Source organism: Mirounga leonina, unplaced genomic scaffold (assembly GCF_011800145.1).
Source record: "Mirounga leonina isolate KUSES-001 unplaced genomic scaffold, KU_Mleo_1.0 Mir_101799, whole genome shotgun sequence".
NCBI classification, from domain to species: Eukaryota; Metazoa; Chordata; class Mammalia; order Carnivora; family Phocidae; genus Mirounga; species Mirounga leonina.
This window is the reverse complement of record NW_023270210.1, coordinates 3659350-3677547: the sequence shown is the minus strand read 5'-3', so window position 1 is coordinate 3677547 and position 18198 is coordinate 3659350. Positions and strand designations below refer to the sequence as shown.

At 38.2% G+C, this 18198-nt stretch overlaps 1 long non-coding RNA gene across 1 annotated transcript; it reads left to right on the top strand.

The window, feature by feature from the left end:
• Positions 1-1974: 1974 nt before the first annotated feature.
• LOC118015137 lies at positions 1975-4806 on the top strand. Its single transcript, XR_004680541.1, has 2 exons — positions 1975-2926; positions 3928-4806. It is a non-coding gene; the product is annotated as an uncharacterized LOC118015137 (long non-coding RNA).
• Positions 4807-18198: the final 13392 nt, after the last annotated feature.

Genomic DNA, 18198 nt, shown 5'->3' with positions numbered 1-18198 from the left:
TTGGGAAGATTGGCATCTTAACAATAATTGAATTTTATAGTTTTCAGTGCATAGGTCCTTCATCTATTTAGTTAAATTTTTCTCTCAGTGTATCTTATTTTTAGATGCTATTGTAAATTTTTTATTTCAATGTTCAATTGACCACTGATGCTATATGGAAATAAAATTGATTGAATTTGTATATTGACCTTGTAATCTGAAACATTGCTAAACTCATTTATTAGTTTTAGTAGCATGTCATCTGTGAATAAAGGCAATTTTACTTTCTCCTTTCCAATCTGGATGCCTTCTATTTTTTTTCTTGCCTAATTGCCTTATTGAATAGAAGTGGTAAGAATACCTTGTTTTTGATCTTAAGCAAAAACTAGTCAGTCTTTACTCATTAAGTATGATGTTAACTGTGGTGTTTTTGTACATTGCTTTTATTGGGTTGAGGAAATTTCCTTCTATTCCTAGTTTGTTGAGGTATTATTATTGTTATCATTATTATTATTGAGGAAAGGATGTTGGACTTTGTCGAATGCTCTTTTTGTTTCTATTGAGATGATCATGTGTTTTTTTCCCTTTAACCAATTAATATGCGGTATTACATTGATTGATTTTTGGATGTTAAGCCAGTGTTGCATTTTTGGGATAAACTGCACTTGTTCATGTGGTATAATCCTTTTTATAAGTTGCTGGACTTGTTTAGCTAGTATTTTGTTGAAGATTTCTGTGCCTATATTCACAAGGGCTATTGGTCTATAGTTTTCTTTTCATATGATGTCTTTGGCTTTGATTTCAGGGTAATATTGGCCTGAGAGAATGAGTTTGGAAATGTTCCCTCTAATATTTTTTAGAAGAGTTTGTGAAGCATTGGTGTAAATTCTTCTTTAAACATCTGGTTAAATTCACCAGTGAAGCCATATGGGTCTCAAATTTTCTCTCTGGGATATCTTTTAACTACAAGTTCAATTTTATTAATGTATAAAGGGCTATTTGGGTTATGTATTCTCCCTTTTTTTCTTCTTCTCCTCCTTTCTTTCTTTCTTTTTTTTTTTTTTAAAGATTTTATGTATTTATTTGACAGAGAGAGACACAGTGAGTGAGGGAACACAAGCAGGGGGAATAGGAGAGGGAGAAGCAGGCTTCCTGGTGAGCAGGGAGCCCGATGCGGGGCTTGATCCCAGGACCCTGGGATCATGACCTGAGCTGAAGGCAGACACTTAACGACTGAGCCACCCAGGTGCCCTTCTTCTCCTCTTTCTAAATCTCCTTCCATCCTCCTCCTTCTTTTACTTACTATTACTGGCTTATTATAAAGGATACAGCTCAGAAAGAACCAAAAGGAGAGATGCAATAGGGCAAAATATGGAGGAAGGGACACAGAGCCTCCATGCCCTTTCAAAACGTGTCACCCTCCCAGAACCTTGATGTGTTGGCCAACCTGGAAGGTCTTCAAACAGCTTAGTTTAGGGGTTTTTGTGGGGGCTCCATTACATAGACATGATTTCTTAAATCATTGGTCATTGGTGATTTACTCAATCTTCAGCCAGTCACTCCTTCCCAAAAGTTGGGGGTGGGACTAAAAGTTCCAATCCTCTAATCACATAGTTGGTTCCTCAGGCAACTAGCCTCCTTCCTGAAGCTATCTTGGAGCCCATCTAGAGTCATCTCATAAGCATAAAGTTAGGTGTAGTTGAAATGTGTTTTTTCTTAAGTGAGCTTTGGTAGTTGAAAATTTATCCATTTTATGCAAGTTGTCACATTTATCCACATACATTGTTCCTACTATTTTCTTATCATCTTAATATCTGTAGAATCTATTGTGATGTCACCTTTCTCATTCCTGATATTGGTTATTTGTGTCTTTTCTTTTGTTCTTATTTGACTAAAGGTTTATCAGTTTTATCATCCTTCTCAAAGAATCTCCTTTTGGTTTCACTGGTTTTCTCTATTGTTTTTCTTTTCTCTACTGCATTGATATTGTTTTAGTCTTTATTATTTTTTTCATCTACTTTCTTTGGGTTTAAGGTGCTTTTCTTTTTGTAGATTCTTAAGAAAGAAGCTGAGGTCATTGATTTGAGGCATTTCTTCTTTTCAAATATAGGCATTTAGTAATATAAATTTCCCTATAAGTACCACTTCAGCAGCATCACATAAATTCTGTTATGTTGTGTTTTCATTTTACTTCTGTCTAAAATATATTCTAATTTCCCTTTGATTTCTTCTTTGTCCCATGAGTTACTTATAGGTGTATTATTTACTTTCTAGACATATTTCTCTTATTGATTTTAAATTTAATTCCACTGTGGCCAGAGAATAAACTTCACATCAAATGAATTCTTCTAAATTTATTGGGACTTGCTTTCTGACCACAATATTATATCTTTGTAGGTAAATGTCCCATGTGCACTTGAATGTGAATTCTGATGTTATTTAAATTATTCTGTAAATGTCATTAGGTTAATTTAATTGACAATGTGGTTCAAATTTTCTATATCTTTACTGATTTTCTACCTACTTGTTTTCTCACTTATTGAGTGAGGGGTATTGAAATCTCTGATTATGATTGTGGACTTGTCTGTTTCTCCTTGCAGTTCTATCAGTTTTTGTTTCATGTAAGTTGAAGATCTTCTATTAGTAGCAAAGTGTTAAGGATATTTTGTTCTCTTGATTAATTGACAACTTTATTATTATTTAATGACTTCTTAGCTTTGATAATATTTTTTCCTCTGAAATCTCTTTTGTCTGATATTAATAGAGCCACTCTGGCCTATAGTTAACTCCATCACCTCTTTCCTACAGGGACAAAACCCAAATGAGAGACTGTCTACCTGAGGAGGTAAATGAACTGAAAATGATCACAAAGTTTCTCTACCTAGAAGCCGGAAGCTTGTTACAGCTGTTCATAAGAAAAGAATTCCACCAGTACTCCTCCAGGAAGGTAAGGTCTATTTCTCCAGAAGGCTGCAGAAGGAAAGGAGTTAGAATGCTAAGAGTGCCAGCAGTAAAATAAAAGTATCTTGTGGGTGAAGATACATGTTGGGACGAGCTTTTTACATAAGGCACACATGCCTCTGGTTAAGTCAAGCCCGATTCTGGGTGTACTCATCAGTTTTAGTTTGTAGTTTTTTGCATGCAAACACCCATTACAACTTGCAGCATTTATGTATCTGCCTCATCCCCCCTACACTATTAAAACCTAAGCCTGGGTAGTACACCTACTGAGATAAGCAAGACCCCCAGATTTGAAACAAGACTAGGATACCCATGGGGTGCCTGGGTGGCTCAGTTGGTTGAGTGTCCAACTCTCGATTTTGGCTCAGGTCATGATCTCAGTCTTATGAGATGGAGCCCCCTGTCAGGCTTCGCACTGGGCATGGAGCCTACTTGAGATATTCTCTCTCCCTCTCCTTCTGCCCCTCCCCCACTCTCTCTTGCTTGTTCTCTCAAAAAAAATAAATTTTTAGAAAAGAAACAAGACTGAGATACCCAACAGAGCAAGTTTATTCAGTGAAGTCTTGATAGCCTGAAGGTAATGATTACAGATTGGAAAACAGAAAACTGAGGAGAGCTATGTGGTCACTGGTAAAAGGAGGTGGGGATAAAAAAGATCCCTGGTACTGGCAAGAACTGAATGATCTTCAAGGTGTGTAGGAGGGAAATGAGATGATTCACATCTCTGCATAGACTTAAATATGGCCACATTATCATGGATGGATTGAAGGTAAGATATAAAAAAAACCCAAAACAACTTGGCATCAATGAAGGGTGGGAGAGAACAGAATGTATGACTGAATAGGGTGGCTGTGGGGAAGTTTGGAGGAGACACCCTCCTTGCCATGTGACCCACCAAAATTGACATACAGAGATGAGGAGGGTGACAGGTCAGTGTGGAAGACTCTTAAGGGGTGCTACGAAAATCCCCCTTTTCTCCCACTGCAGCATCTTGGCCTTTCCAGCATCTCTCGTCCCCTGAAGTTTTGTCAGCATGGTCTTTTGTGAAGTCTAAGCATCTCAGGACTACCATTGGCTGGAGGGAGCTTTGTAGACCAAACAAAGCTGAAGGGTGTGTCCCCTCATTATCCTGGGGAGCATGTATAAGCAGGTCAGGAGGCCTAGTAGGCCACTGGGAATTTTGGCATGGGAAGGGTAACCTGTAAACCACAAGCTTCTAGTAGAGTTATAGAAAAACCGACTTCAAGCACCACAGGGAGGAAAAAGAAGACTGCTTGTCAACCCCGGTTCAGAGGCAGTGGCAAGGTGAGATGATTCCACCCATGCTCTTCGTCATCTCCTTTGATTCCTTGCCCCATAGACTCCTTCCCTGTCCTTGTCTGGCTCACATATCCTCCTCAGCCTCTCCCTTCTCCTGAAGCCCCTGCTCCCTTCCACCTTCCATCTTCTTCCCCCTAAATCAGTGCCCATCTGTGCTCACCCTATTGTCTTTGCAGGTAGCCAAGACAACTATGAAAGCTAAAAGACACTTTCAAGAGAGTTTGAGAGAAGAAACCTCTCCCAGAGTACCCATTCCTTTAATTAAGTCTAAAAAAACCTAAAGGGCCAATACTATTCGGCCATTATCACCGGCTGAATGAGAACCTGAATCAAAATCAGCCAGAGCAGGACCAAGAGAGTGTAGAGAAACCCACCACTTTAAATGATGACCAGGACAGCCAGAACTTAAGAGTGGGGCCAGAGACCTCAAATATCTGTGAATTCTCCGAAGTCTAGTCACTAAGAAATGGCCAACTACTTAGAACCAAACCATGCACAAATAAGATACATGCATGATGATGAATAAAACAAAAATTTGTGTGAAAATTTGCGTGTGTGTCTCTGTGTGTTCTCTGATGGTAGGGAAGGACAAATGGAAGAGGCAAGTGTGTGAGAAAGGAGAGAGGTGGGGTTGTACAGAGTCGGGGGTTAGACTAGAAAGTCCACAATAGACAAACATTGGGAGTAAGGACTAGGTAAGGTCTGAGCACTAAAGACAAATTTCATAACACTATCTCATAGGCAAGGAGAAAAAGGGTCTGGTCTTTCTGCATGTGTATGCAGGCAGTTGGGGGGCAGCAACATAAGGATGTAGGTTGCAGGAACCTATATTGGGTGAAGTGTGTGGGATGACACTGCCATCACCCCCAAAAGGCAGACAAATACATAAGATACATTACTTGTAGGCTACCTACCTCACAGTGTTGTTTGTTGCATCCTGCCCTGTGCTGTAAGAAACTAAGACCACCCCCCTCCCCAAAAGGACCAAAAATCTCACCCTACTAAAAGTCAATGACAACACCCTCCAGGATTGATTAGACTACGTTCTTGTTAAGAAAACTTGGAATGATACCGTTGGCTAATAAAGGTGAGGGAGGGCAGTGGGAGTGGTTCACCCATAGTGCGGGCAATAAAGGTGAGCATGGTTTGCAGACAATTTCTCATTAAACTTTTTATTTTGAGATAATTGTAGATCAACATGCAGTTGTAAGAAATAATACAAATAGGGGCGGCTGGGTGGCATAGTTGGTTAAGGCCTGACTCTTGGTTTCGGCTCAGGTTGTGACCTCGCAGTTGTGGGATCAAGCCCTGCATTGGCTCTGAGCTCAGTGTGGAGTCTGCTTCAGATTCTTTCTCCCTCTCTCTCCCCCCCTGCCCCTCCCTGCTCATGCTTGCTCTCTCTCTAAAATGAATAAATAAATTGGGTATACTTTACCCAATTTCCCACAATGGTAACATCTTCCTTTCAAAACTATAATACAATGCCGCAACCAGGATATTGACATTGAGACAGTCAAGATGCACAGCATTTCTATCACCAAATGAAACCTCATTTTACCCTTTTATAGAAATATCCACTTCCTTCTTGTTATAGACTGAATGCATCCCCTTAAAATTCATATATTGAAGTCTTAATCCCTAATGTGATGGTATTTAGAGGTTGGGGGCTTTGGGAGGTGATTAGGTTTGGATGAGGTCATGAGGTAGAGCCCCCATGATGGGATTGGTGCCTTTATAAGGGGATGAAGAAACCTGAGCTTGCTTTCTCTGCCATGTAAGAATACAGCAAGAAGGCATCTGTCTGCAAACCAGAAGAGGGCCCTCACTGTGAACCAAATTGACTGGCACCTAATCTTGTACCTCCCAGCCTCCAGAACTATGAGAAAGAAATTTCTGTTAAGTCATCCAGTTTATAGTACTTTGTTATAATGCATTGAGCTGACTAACACATCTCCCATACCCACATCCACCCCTGACAACTACTAATATGTTCCCATTTTTATAATTTCATTTTTTTAAGAATCTTCTATAAATTGAATAATACGGTATGTAAGATTTTGGGACTTTTTTCACTTAGCATAATTATCTGAACATTCATCTAGGTTGTTGTGTGTATCAACAGTTCATTTTTTTATCATTGAGTAGTGTTCCATGGTATGATGGCCAGTGCCAGGGTAAGAAAACCTGAACTATAATTGATGAATTGCTGAAAGTTTGGTGCGGACAACTCTGAATTAAAAACTCCGGAGACGGCAGGGCACCTGGGTGGCTCAGTCGGTTAAGCATCTGCCTTTGGCTCAGGTCATGATCTCAGGGTCCTGGTATCAAGCCCCGCATCGGGCTCCCTGCTCAGTGCAAAATGTCCTTGTCCCTCTCCCTCTGCTCCTCCCCCACTCATGCTTGCTCTCTCAAAAAAATAAAAATAAATAAATAAAATCTTTAAAAAAAAAAAAAACCCTCCAGGGAGACCCAGTTATGGGGCAAGGGCACAATAATGTGAGATCTACCTCCAGGACCTCAACCAGGTTCCACAGTAAATATCAGAGAAAAAAATCCCTTGGGCTTCTGGTAGAGGGAAGGAAAAAAAGAACCATTTTGAAATATGCCAGAACACTCTGTTCTTTGTAACCAGGCTTGACCTCAGGAGAACCTAGTTAACTAGAGCCTAACCTGCTGGGGTATAATCAGAGCCTAACTGACCAAGGGGAAGGGAAATACCCAACTCCAGTTAGCTTTAGCTTTCCATGTGGAAGAAGGGAAATACTCAACTCCAGCCTACTCTAGCCATCCTGTTCCACCTAAGGGGGTGGGGGAGAAAAGAATGAAACACTTGTGAAGTTCACAGTCCAGAGATATAGGCTCACTAAAAGAGTGAGACATACTCATAGGACAATAGAACATTTCCCCCCAGACCTTACCACCACATTACTAAAAGACTTACTTACAGCAGTTCCTTTTACCCAGTACATCCTGTTTGGTTATCAATAAAATATTACAAGGCATATTAAAAGGCAAAAAACACAATTGGAAGAGACAGAGTAAGCATTAGGACCAGACATGGTAAGGATGTTGGAATTATTAGACCAGGAATTTAAAACAACTATGATTAATATGCGAAGGGCTCACATGGATAAAGAAGACAGCATGCTTGTGAAGGTGTAGAGCGAGAGGGATTCTCATTCTTTGCAGGTGGGAATGCAAAATGGTACAGCCACTTTGGAAGATGGCTTGGCAGTTTTTTACAAAAGTAAATATACTCTTACCATATGATCCAGGAATCATACTTACTGGTATTTACCCAAAGGAGTTGAAAACTTATCTCCACGCAAAAACTTGCACACAGATGTTTATACTCACTTTATTCATAATTGTCAAAACTTGGAAGCAACAAGAGGCTGTTTGGTAGGTGAATGGATAAACTGTGATACATCCAGAAAATGGAATATTATTCAGCACTAAAAAAAGAGCTATCAGTCCATGAAAAGACATGGAGAAAACTTCAATACATATTACTAAGTGAAAGAAGCCTTTTAATCTGAAAAGGCTACACACTGTAAGATTCAAACACTAGTTGGCCCTTGAACAGTGGAAGTTCGAACTGCATGGGTCCACTTATGGGTGGATTTTTTTGATATACAGTATAGTACTGTAAATATATTTTCTCTTCCTTATTTTCTAAATAATATTTTCTTTTCTCTAGCTTACTTATTGTAAGACTAGAATATGTAATACATATAACATATAAAATATGTATTAATCAACTATTTATCAGTAATGCTTCTGGTCAACAGTAGGCTATTTGTAGTTAAGTTTTGAGGGAGTCAAAAGTTAATCATGGATTTTTGACTACATGGGGTGTCCATGCCCCTAACTCCCATGTTGATCAAATGTCAACTGTATATGACATTTTGGAAAAGGCAAAACTATGGAAACAATAAAAGTCAGTGGTTGCCAGGAATCGGGGAGGCGGAGATGAATAGGTGGGGAGCATAGTGGATTTTTAGGGCAGTGAAAATACTTCGTATGATACTATAATAGTGATTATACATCTGTCCAAACCTATAGAATATATAACACAAAGGGTGAACCCTAATGTAAACTGTGGACTTTAGATGATTATTATGTGTTAATGTAAGTTTATCATCTATAACAAATGTCTTACTGTGGTGGGGGATGTTGATAATGGAGGAGGCTATGCATGTATGAAGGCAAGGGGTAAATGGGAAATCTCTGTACCCTCTTTTTTTTTGCTGAGAACTTTCAACTGCTCTAAAAAAAGTCTTTAAAAAATATATAAAATGAGGGCGCCTGGGTGGCTCAGATGGTTAAGCCTCTGCCTTCGGCTCAGGTCATTATCCCAGGGTCCTGGGATCGAGTTCTGCATCGGGCTCCCTGCTCCTTGGGAGCCTGCTTCTCCCTCTGCCTCTCTCTCTCTCTCTGTCTCTCATGAATAAGTAAATAAAATCTTAAAAAATATATATATATAAAATGATACAGCCAAAAATCAAATATGTAAATTAAAATGGAATATTTAAAATATTCAAATCAAAAAAAGTTAAGAAAGGAAGAATAAAGAATAAAAGTACAGAAGCAACAAACAAAACTGATACAATAGAAGACCTAAATCCAATCATATCAGTAAGTACATTAAATATAAAAGGTATACACACATCAATTAAATGAGCAAAATTGTCAGAGTGCCTGGATGGCTCAGTCAGTTAAGCATCTTTTCTTGATTTCAGCTCAGGTCATGATCTTGGGGTCCTGGGATCAAACCCTGCATCAGACCCCCACTCAGTGGCGAGTCTGCTTGTCTCCCTTTCCCTCTGCCCCTCCCCTCCTTGCTCTCTCCCTCTCTCAAAATCAATCTTTAAAAAAAGAGCAAAACTGTCAAACTGGATAACAAAAATAAGACCCAACTATATGCATTTTTCAACAAGCCCATTTATTTTTTTCCTATTCTTGTGTGTGTTATGTCATTAAACTTTAACTGAATTTTATTTATTTTTTAAATTGAGCATAGTTGATATACAAAGCTAAATTATTTTTAGGTGTACAACATAGTGATCCTTTAACAAGCCCATTTTAAATATAATTTGCAAGTGAAAGAATTGATAAAGATATAACAAGTAAACATCAATGAAATTAAGCAAGCATGTGTATATTATCAAGAAGGAGACTTCAGAACAAAGCAATTGCCTGGGTTAAAAGAGACATTACATAGTGATTAAATAGTGTATTTGCTCAAAATATTTAACAATCCTAAATGTGTGTGTACCTCATAACAGAGTTCCAAAATACATTAAGCAAAAACAGAAATTAAAGGAAACAGAAAAATCCACAAATATTCTTGGAGAATCCAACACTCCTCTCTCAGTAAGTAATACATAGAACAAGTAGAGAATCAGAAAGTATATGTCAGAGCTGAACAACCTATCAGCCAAATTGACCAAATTGACATTTCTAGAGTAGTTTACCCCAAAGAGTAGACTACAGATTCTTCTCGTGTACATATGGACCATTTTCTAGTATACGTAACATCATAGGCCATAGAATAAATTTTAACAGATTTAAAAAAATTGAAATCGTAGAAAGTATGCTCTGATTATATCAGAATTAAACTAGAAATCATTAAGAGAAAGATACCAGGCAAGTTCTTAACATTTGGAAATTAATAACATTTCTACATAATCCATGGGTCAAAGAGCATGGAGGACATTAGGAGAAGGAAGGGAAAAATGAAGGCGGGGGGGAAATCGGAGGGAGAGAGGAACCATGAGAGACTATGGACTCTGAGAAACAAACAGGGTTCTAGAGGGGAGGCGGGTGGAGGGATGGGTTAGCTCGGTGATGGGTATTAAGGAGGGCACGTTCTGCATGGAGCACTGGGTGTTATACGAAAACAATGAATCGTGGAACACTACATCAAAAACTAATAATGTAATATATGGTGATTAACATAGCATAATAAAATTTAAAAAAAGATTATAATTCAAGGGAAAGTAGAAAATATCATTAATTGAGTGAAAATGAAAACAACATAACCAAAATTTGTGAAGTATAGCTAATGCAGTGCTTTGGGGGAAATTTATACTATTTAATGCTTACATTAGAAAAGAAAAAATCTCAAATCAGTGATATAAGCGCCTACGTTATGAAGCTAAAAGCACAATAGAAAAGTAAATTCAAGGGCACCTGGGTGGCTCAGTCAGTTAAGTGTTTGCCTTTGGCTCAGGTCATGATCCCAGGTCCTGGGATTGAGCCCCATGTCAGGCTCTCTGCTCAGTGAGCAGCCTGCTTCTTCCTCTCCCTCTGCCTGCCGCTCCACCTGCTTGTGCTCTCTCCCTCTCGCTCTCTCCCTCTCTCTGTCAAATAAATATATAAAATCCCTAAAAGAAAAGTAAATTCAAAGCAAGAAGAATGCAAAAGTAAAGAAATAAGATAAAACAGAAATAAATGAAATTAAAAACAGAAAATAGGCTAAATCAATGAAACCAAAAGCTTGTTCTTTTTTTAAGTCTTTATTTAAATTTCAGTTAGTTAACATACAGTGTAATATTAGTTTGGGGTGTACAATATAGTGATTCAGCACCTCTATACAACACTTGGTGCTCATCACAAATGCACTCCTTAATTCCTATCACCTATTAAACCCAAGACAAATACCACATGATTTCACTCATATGTGGAGTTTAAGAAAGCTTGTTCATTATAAAAATCAATAAAATTGATAATCCTCTAGTCAGATGGACCAAGCAAAGGAGAGAGAAGACACAAATTACCAAAATTTGGAATGAAAGAAAGGATATCAGTATGGATACTATAGGCATTAAAAGGATGGTTAATTAACATGGACAACTCTATGCCCATAAATTTGACATCTTAGATAAAATGGACAAATTACCTAACAAAAAGTCACTTAAGAAACAGATAACCTGGGGCGCCTGGGTGGCTCAGTCGTTAAGCGTCTGCCTTCCGCTCAGGTCATGGTCCCGGGGTCCTGGGATCGAGTCCCGCATCGGGCTCCCTGCTCCGTGGGAAGCCTGTTTCTCCCTCTCCCCCTGCTTGTGATCCTGCTCTCACTGTGTCTCTCTCTGTCAAATAAATAAAATAAAATCTTAAAAAAAAAAAGAAACAGATAACCTGAAAAGTTGTATTTCTATTAAAGAAATTGAATTCATAGTTAAAAACTTTCCATAAAAGGAAACTTCAGTCCAGATGGTTTCATTGGTGAATTGTCCTAAATATCTAAAGGAGAAATAATACTCATTCCATTACAAAAACTCTCCAGAAAATAGAAGAGGTGGAAATACTTCCAAATTCATTTATTTTGAGCAGCATTAACATGATTACCAAAACCAAAGGCATTACAATAAAGGAAAACTACAGAGCAGTATTCCTCATAAACATAAATGTAAAAGTTCTCACCACAACATTAGCAAATTGAATCCAACAATATATAAACAGGTTAATGCATCATGACCAAGCAGGGTTTACCCAGGAAATGCAAGTCTGGTTCAAAATGCAAAAATCAATCAATATAACATACTAAAAAAGAAAACCACACTATCATATCAACTGATGCAGAAAAAGCATTTGACAAAATTCAATATCCATTTATGATAAAAACACTCTGCAAACCAGAAATAAAAGATAAACCTGATAACCTGATAAATGTCATCTATGAAAATTCTTAAGCTAACGTAATACCTAGTGGTGGAAAATTGCATGCTTTCTCTCTAGGTCAAGAACAAGACAAGGAGTCTGCTTTAACCAATCCTATTCAATATCATCCTTGAAATTCTAGCAAGTACAATAGGGGAGGAACAAAGAACTAAAACACACCCATTGGAAAGGAAGAAATAGAACTATATTAGTAGACAGCACCACTGTCTAAGTAGAAAAATCTAATGAAATCTCAAATAGCTCTTAAAACTAAAGTGAGTTTAGCAAAGTCACACTGTAGAAGTCAATATACAAAAATTAATTGTATTTCTATATGCTAGCAGTGAATATTTGGAAGTGGAAATTTTGAACAGCTTTACTGAGGTATAATGGATGTACAAAAATCCTGCACATGTTTAATGCATACAATTTGATGCATGGGGACATGTGCACTTACCCATGATACCATCACTACAATCAAAGTAATAGATATCTCTAACACCTCCCAAAGTTTCCTTGTGTCCCTTTTTTTGGTTTCTGTTTTTGCTTTATTTTGTGATAAGAGCATTTAACATGGCATCTACCCTCTTAACAAATTTTTAAGTGTACAATATTGTTAACTATAGGCACTATATTGTACAGCAAATCTCTAGAACTTACTCATCTTACATTGAACAGATTCCCAGTTCCCTTTTCCCCAGCTCCTGGCAACCACTATTCTACTCTCTGCTTCTATAAATTTGACTACTTGAGACAATTCATATAAGTGGAATCTTGTAGTATTTGTCCTACTATGAGTGGCTTATTTTACCTAGCATAATGTAGAAAGGAAGTATTTACAGTAGCCTCCAAAATGGAATATTTATATGTAAATCTAACAAATTATGTGTAGGACCTGTATACCGAAAACTACAAACTACTGGTGAAAAAAAATTAAATAAGATCTAAATAAATGGAAAGATACACTGTTTTCATGAATTAGAAGACCCAGCATCGTTAAGATGTCAATTCTCTACTAATAGGTCTATGGACATAGTCCCCATCAAAAACGCAGCAGGTTTTTTGTAGATATCAACAAACTTATTCTAAAATTTATATGGAAAACCATGTGAAATAGAATAGAAAAAAATTTTGGAAAAGAACAAATTTGGAAGACTCACCCTACCTGATTTTAAGACTTAATATAAATCTAAAGTAAACAAATCAGTGTGATATTGATAGAGGAATGGACACATGGATCAATGGGAAAAAAAGTGAGAACCTAGAAATATACCCACACAAATATGGTCAATTCAATTTTGACAAAATTGCAATGGCAATTCAATGAAGAAAGAAGGGCCTTTTCAACTAATGCTGCATGAACAATTTCACAAATCCATATGCACAAAAAATTGAACCTTGAATTTACATATACCTCAAATCTTATACATTAATTAGCTCAGAATGTATTATAGACCTAAATGAAAAGTTTTAAAATATAAAACTTTTAGATGAAAACAGGAAAAATCTGTGACTTTAGTTAGAGAAATAGGTTTTAGATACAATACCAAAAGCATGATCTATAAAAAGAAAAAGTAATAGATAGGGCTTCATATAAACTAAAAACATTTCCTTTGTAAAAGACATCATTAAAAGAATAGAAATACAAGCCACAGACTGGGAGAAAATATTTGCTAATCACATATCTGACAAAAGGACTTATGTTTAGAATATACCAAGAAATCTCAAAACTCCAAAATAAGATCAAACAATCCAATTAGAAGAAATCAGAGAGGGAGACAAACCATGAAAGACTCTTGACTCCAGGAAACAAACGGAGGGTTCCAAAAGGGAGGGGGGTGGGGAGATGAGGTAGCTGGGTGATGGGCATTAAGGAGGGCACATGATCTGATGAGCGCTGGGTGTTATACATAATTAATGAATCATTGAACATTACATAAAAACTAATGATGTACTATATGTTGGCTAATTGGATTTAAATTTAAAAAAAAGAAAAATGGAAAGAAGATTTGAACAGATATTTCACCAAAGAAGATATGTGGATGTATCAAAGAAGATACATGGAAGCTACATATTTATATAGACAAATATACACATGAAAATATGCTCAGCATCATTAGTTGGTTTGGAAATGCAATTTAAAACCACAATGAGAACCACTACACGTCTATTAGAATGACTAACATTCAAAACTATATAAAAAAGAAAAAACTGACAAGCCAAGTGCTGGTGAGATTATAAAGCTTCTAGAAGCCTCATACAATGCTGGTGGGAATGCAAAATGGTACTGCCACTTTGGAAGACAGTTTGGAAGTGTTTTTTTTTTTTTTTTTTTAAGTTAAACATACACTTCTCATATGACCTAGCAATCTTACTCCTAGGTATTTACCCAAGTGAAATGAAAACACATGTTCACACAAAAACTTGTATGTGTGTGTTTATGGCAGCTTTATTCATAATGTCAAACAAAAAGTGGAAACAACCCAAACATCCCTCAACTGGGAAATGGATAAATAAAGTGTGACACATCCATCCAATGGAATACTACTCAGTAATAGAAAGAACAAACTACTGACACACATAGGATGGATGAATCTCAAATGCATTATGCTAAGTGGAAAAAGCCTATCTGAAAAGGTTACATACTGTATGATTTCATTCCTATGACATCCTGGAAATGCTGTGTGTGGGACAGGATGTTTAGCTACAAAGGAGTAGCGTGTGAGCACTTTTTGGGGGGTTAGTTATGGAATTGTTCTGTGTCTTGGTTATGGTAGGGGTTATAAGACTCTGTGGTAGTGGTTGTCATAACTCATCAAACTGTAGACCAAAAGAGTGATTTTTTTCTGAATATAAATAAAAATAAACTTAAATTTTAAAAACTATATACATGGGGAAAAAAAAGCCCTCTGGCTGGCTTCTGGATAAAAGTTTGTGAGAGAGCAAGGGCAGATGTGAATAGACCAGTTAAGTGGTTACCTCAGTTTTGCACGTGAGAGACAATGGTGGACTGGGCCAGGGCAGGAAGAGGATTTCGATCAGAGTAGACAGATATGAAAACTATGAGGAGATAGACTGAACAGTGAATGGTGTGGCAGAGGGAGTGGGATGAGTCTAGAATTACTCCTAGGTTTCTAGTTTGTTCATGAGATTCAGTAAGGCCATTTATAAAATAGAGAACAAAAGAAGAAGGCCAAGTGATGGAAGAAAGATAATATGTTTATTTGGTGACACGGGACATTGTGGAACAAGTTCTACCTGTATATGGGATATCAACATAGAAATGGTCAGCAATGACTTGAATATTCAGATTTGGAGCTAAGGGGGAAGTTCTGGGCTAGAGATCAAGATTTGGGAGCCCATGAACTTGGAATTATTTCATCAACATACAAAACATGTTCCTGATCTTATTTTGGCCCCTCTGTTGCATTCAGCATTTGACCTCTCCCTTCTTTTGAAGCTCTTTGGTGCCTTAACTTCCATGACAAATGCACCATCGTGATTCTCCTTGAGTTTCTGTGTCTTTTTTCCCAGTCTTCTTTGTGGCCTCCTCTTGCTCCATCTGATGAATATTTCTCGAGAACCCTACTATGTGCAGGTTGTCACACCAGGTGTTGAAATCTCTGCCCTGAAGGAGTGTATAGTCTAATGAACTCTTCCTTGGCCTGCCCTTTAAATAACAGCATCTCCAGGCTTCTGCCTACTTCTCTTCCTGGGCACTGTATTTTGGCCTCTAGGTGGCCCCAGAGCATCTAAGATGAATGGGAAGGGGCCTGAATAATGAATCTATAAGCACTCACAGGGTCTTCAGTAGTCTACGCCTTCGTCAAGTACATTCAAAGCAGGCTCAAAAGGAAGTTGTTCTTGGACTTTATGATCTGCTCTGTGTTCACTCTCCAGACTCATCTTTCTCTTATTTCCCCCTTCATTCATTGCCCTCTGGCCACATGAATCTTCTCTCTCTCCCTCTAATGCACCAAGCTCAGTCCTGTCCCAGAGTCTTCGCTCATGCTGTTCCATTTGTTTATTACCCGCTCACCTTTGTTACCCAACCATCCTCAACCAACACTTTGGGTGACTCCTACTCCATCCTTTAGGTTTCAATTTGTTAAATATGCTTTCATCAGAGAGGCCTTCTCTGACCTTCCCAAACTGAATGAGGTCCTCTCTTTATTCTGTTTCATAACATCCTATACCCTTCTTTCATAGCACCTATTACAATTTGTGATTTTCCCTTCAATAGATCTCTCCTCCACTAGACTATAAACTCTAGGAAGTCAGCAACTGTGTTTGGTTTTGTTCTCTGCTGAATTCCCAGGACCTGGAACATAGTAGAGGCTTATTATATATTTATTGAATGAATAAATAAGTAAATGGCTACCTGAACGTTCAGGAAAAAATGTCATTCCTGGAGGTAGATAAGCCAAGAGCAACCATTTGGATTTACTCCTACATTACCCATACACCGTAGGTACTCAGGGCTCTTGCAGTTCCATTTCAGCCAGAAGATATATCACAGAGGTCAGAAATCCTAGATTCTTCTTCCAGCTTTTCTACTCACTAGTTTTGTGTTCCTAAACAAGACTTTTGCTCCCCTGGACGTCAGTTTCCTCCTCTGATAAATGGGAATAGTAATTCTTATCCTGCCTACCTCACAGTACTCATGGTGATAATCAAGTGAGACAATATATCTTATGGCACTTTATAAAGAATGATGCACTGTGCATACATAAAGGATGGCTGTCACAATGTCCCACCTCAATCGCACTGTTATTGCCACCAAAGATTTCCTCAGGACTCCCTGAGGAAATCAATGCTCTAGGACTCTGGAGTGAGTTGGTTGCTTCCGACACAGCTAAAGGAGGTGCTCATTAGAGAAAACACATGTGCCAGCCCAACCCAGTTTTCTGGAGCAGATTACACTGTTTTTCTTTCCTAAAAAGCTAGATCATAGCATTTTGACAGAGGATGGGACAATATGAAGCCATGGCTCATTCTCTCAATTGCAGTATGCTTAGAATGGACCCAGGGATGGCCCAGATGGACTAACAGCTCACCCCTGATATGCAAAAAGTTTGCAATAGTCAAATTCCAAGGATAGGTCAAGTCACAAGGAGAGTGGACGTTCATTTGTTACACAGAGCACAGACTCCGGGGACCATCCAATCCAGGAAGGGCTACATTCAACCATCCCACACAGTAAAGAGGGATTGGCAACTCATGTTTAAGGAGACAAAGGTAAGAGAACACCTAGAACTTTTAAAGGAATCAAAGCTACCTCACACAGACACAGTCTATCCCCTGGGCCTGAGGCCCATTTTTAGATGGAATAACAAACACACTATTTGTAAAGCAGCACCTGTTTGGCTTGTGGTGGTCATTTAAATATTTGTTGAACGAGAAACAAATTTCCTTGCAGAACGAGACTTGAAAGAGGCAAAAGTCACTCTGATTTTTCCATAAACAGAAAGAGGTAAATTCCAGAAAGTGAAGACTGGGTGATTTTAAAGGCTGGTTGGACATCTGTTCCCAAAGTGAGCAGATTTAAAAAATTACTGTCAGACGGGAGAAACATTTTCAATGACATGTGCCGTAGGAATATCCCTGACATTGTTCTAGTCACTGTTTCTATCAGTACCACAGGAGGAGACATTCGAGCCAGCTGGTCACATCTGAAGGTTTTTTGCCTGCCCTCATGGAAAGAGGCCTGGTCTGCTCTGAGGAGATGTCCACTTCTGCAAAAGGGTCTGGGTCGTCTCAAGAGTTGCCTTGACACAAAAACAGACACATAGATCAATGGAACAGAATAGAGAGCCCAGAAATGGACCCTCAACTCTATGGTCAACTAATCTTCGACAAAGCAGGAAAGAATGTCCAATGGAACAAAGACAGTCTCTTCAACAAATGGTGTTGGGAAAATTGGATAGACACATGCAGAAGAATGAAACTGGACCACTTCCTTTCACCACACACAAAAATAGACTCCAAATGGTTGAAAGACCTCAATGTGAGACAGGAGTCCATCAAAATCCTAAAGGAGAACACAGGCAACAACCTCTTTGACCTCAGCCGAAGCAACTTCTTCCTAGAAACATCACCAAAGGCAAGGGAAGCAAGGGCAAAAATGAACTATTGGGACTTCATCAAGATAAAAAGCTTTTGCAAAGCAAAAGAAACAGTTAACAAAACCAAAAGACAACCGACAGAATGGGAGAAGATATTTGCAAATGACATATCAGATAAAGGGCTAGTATCCAAAATCTATAAAGAACT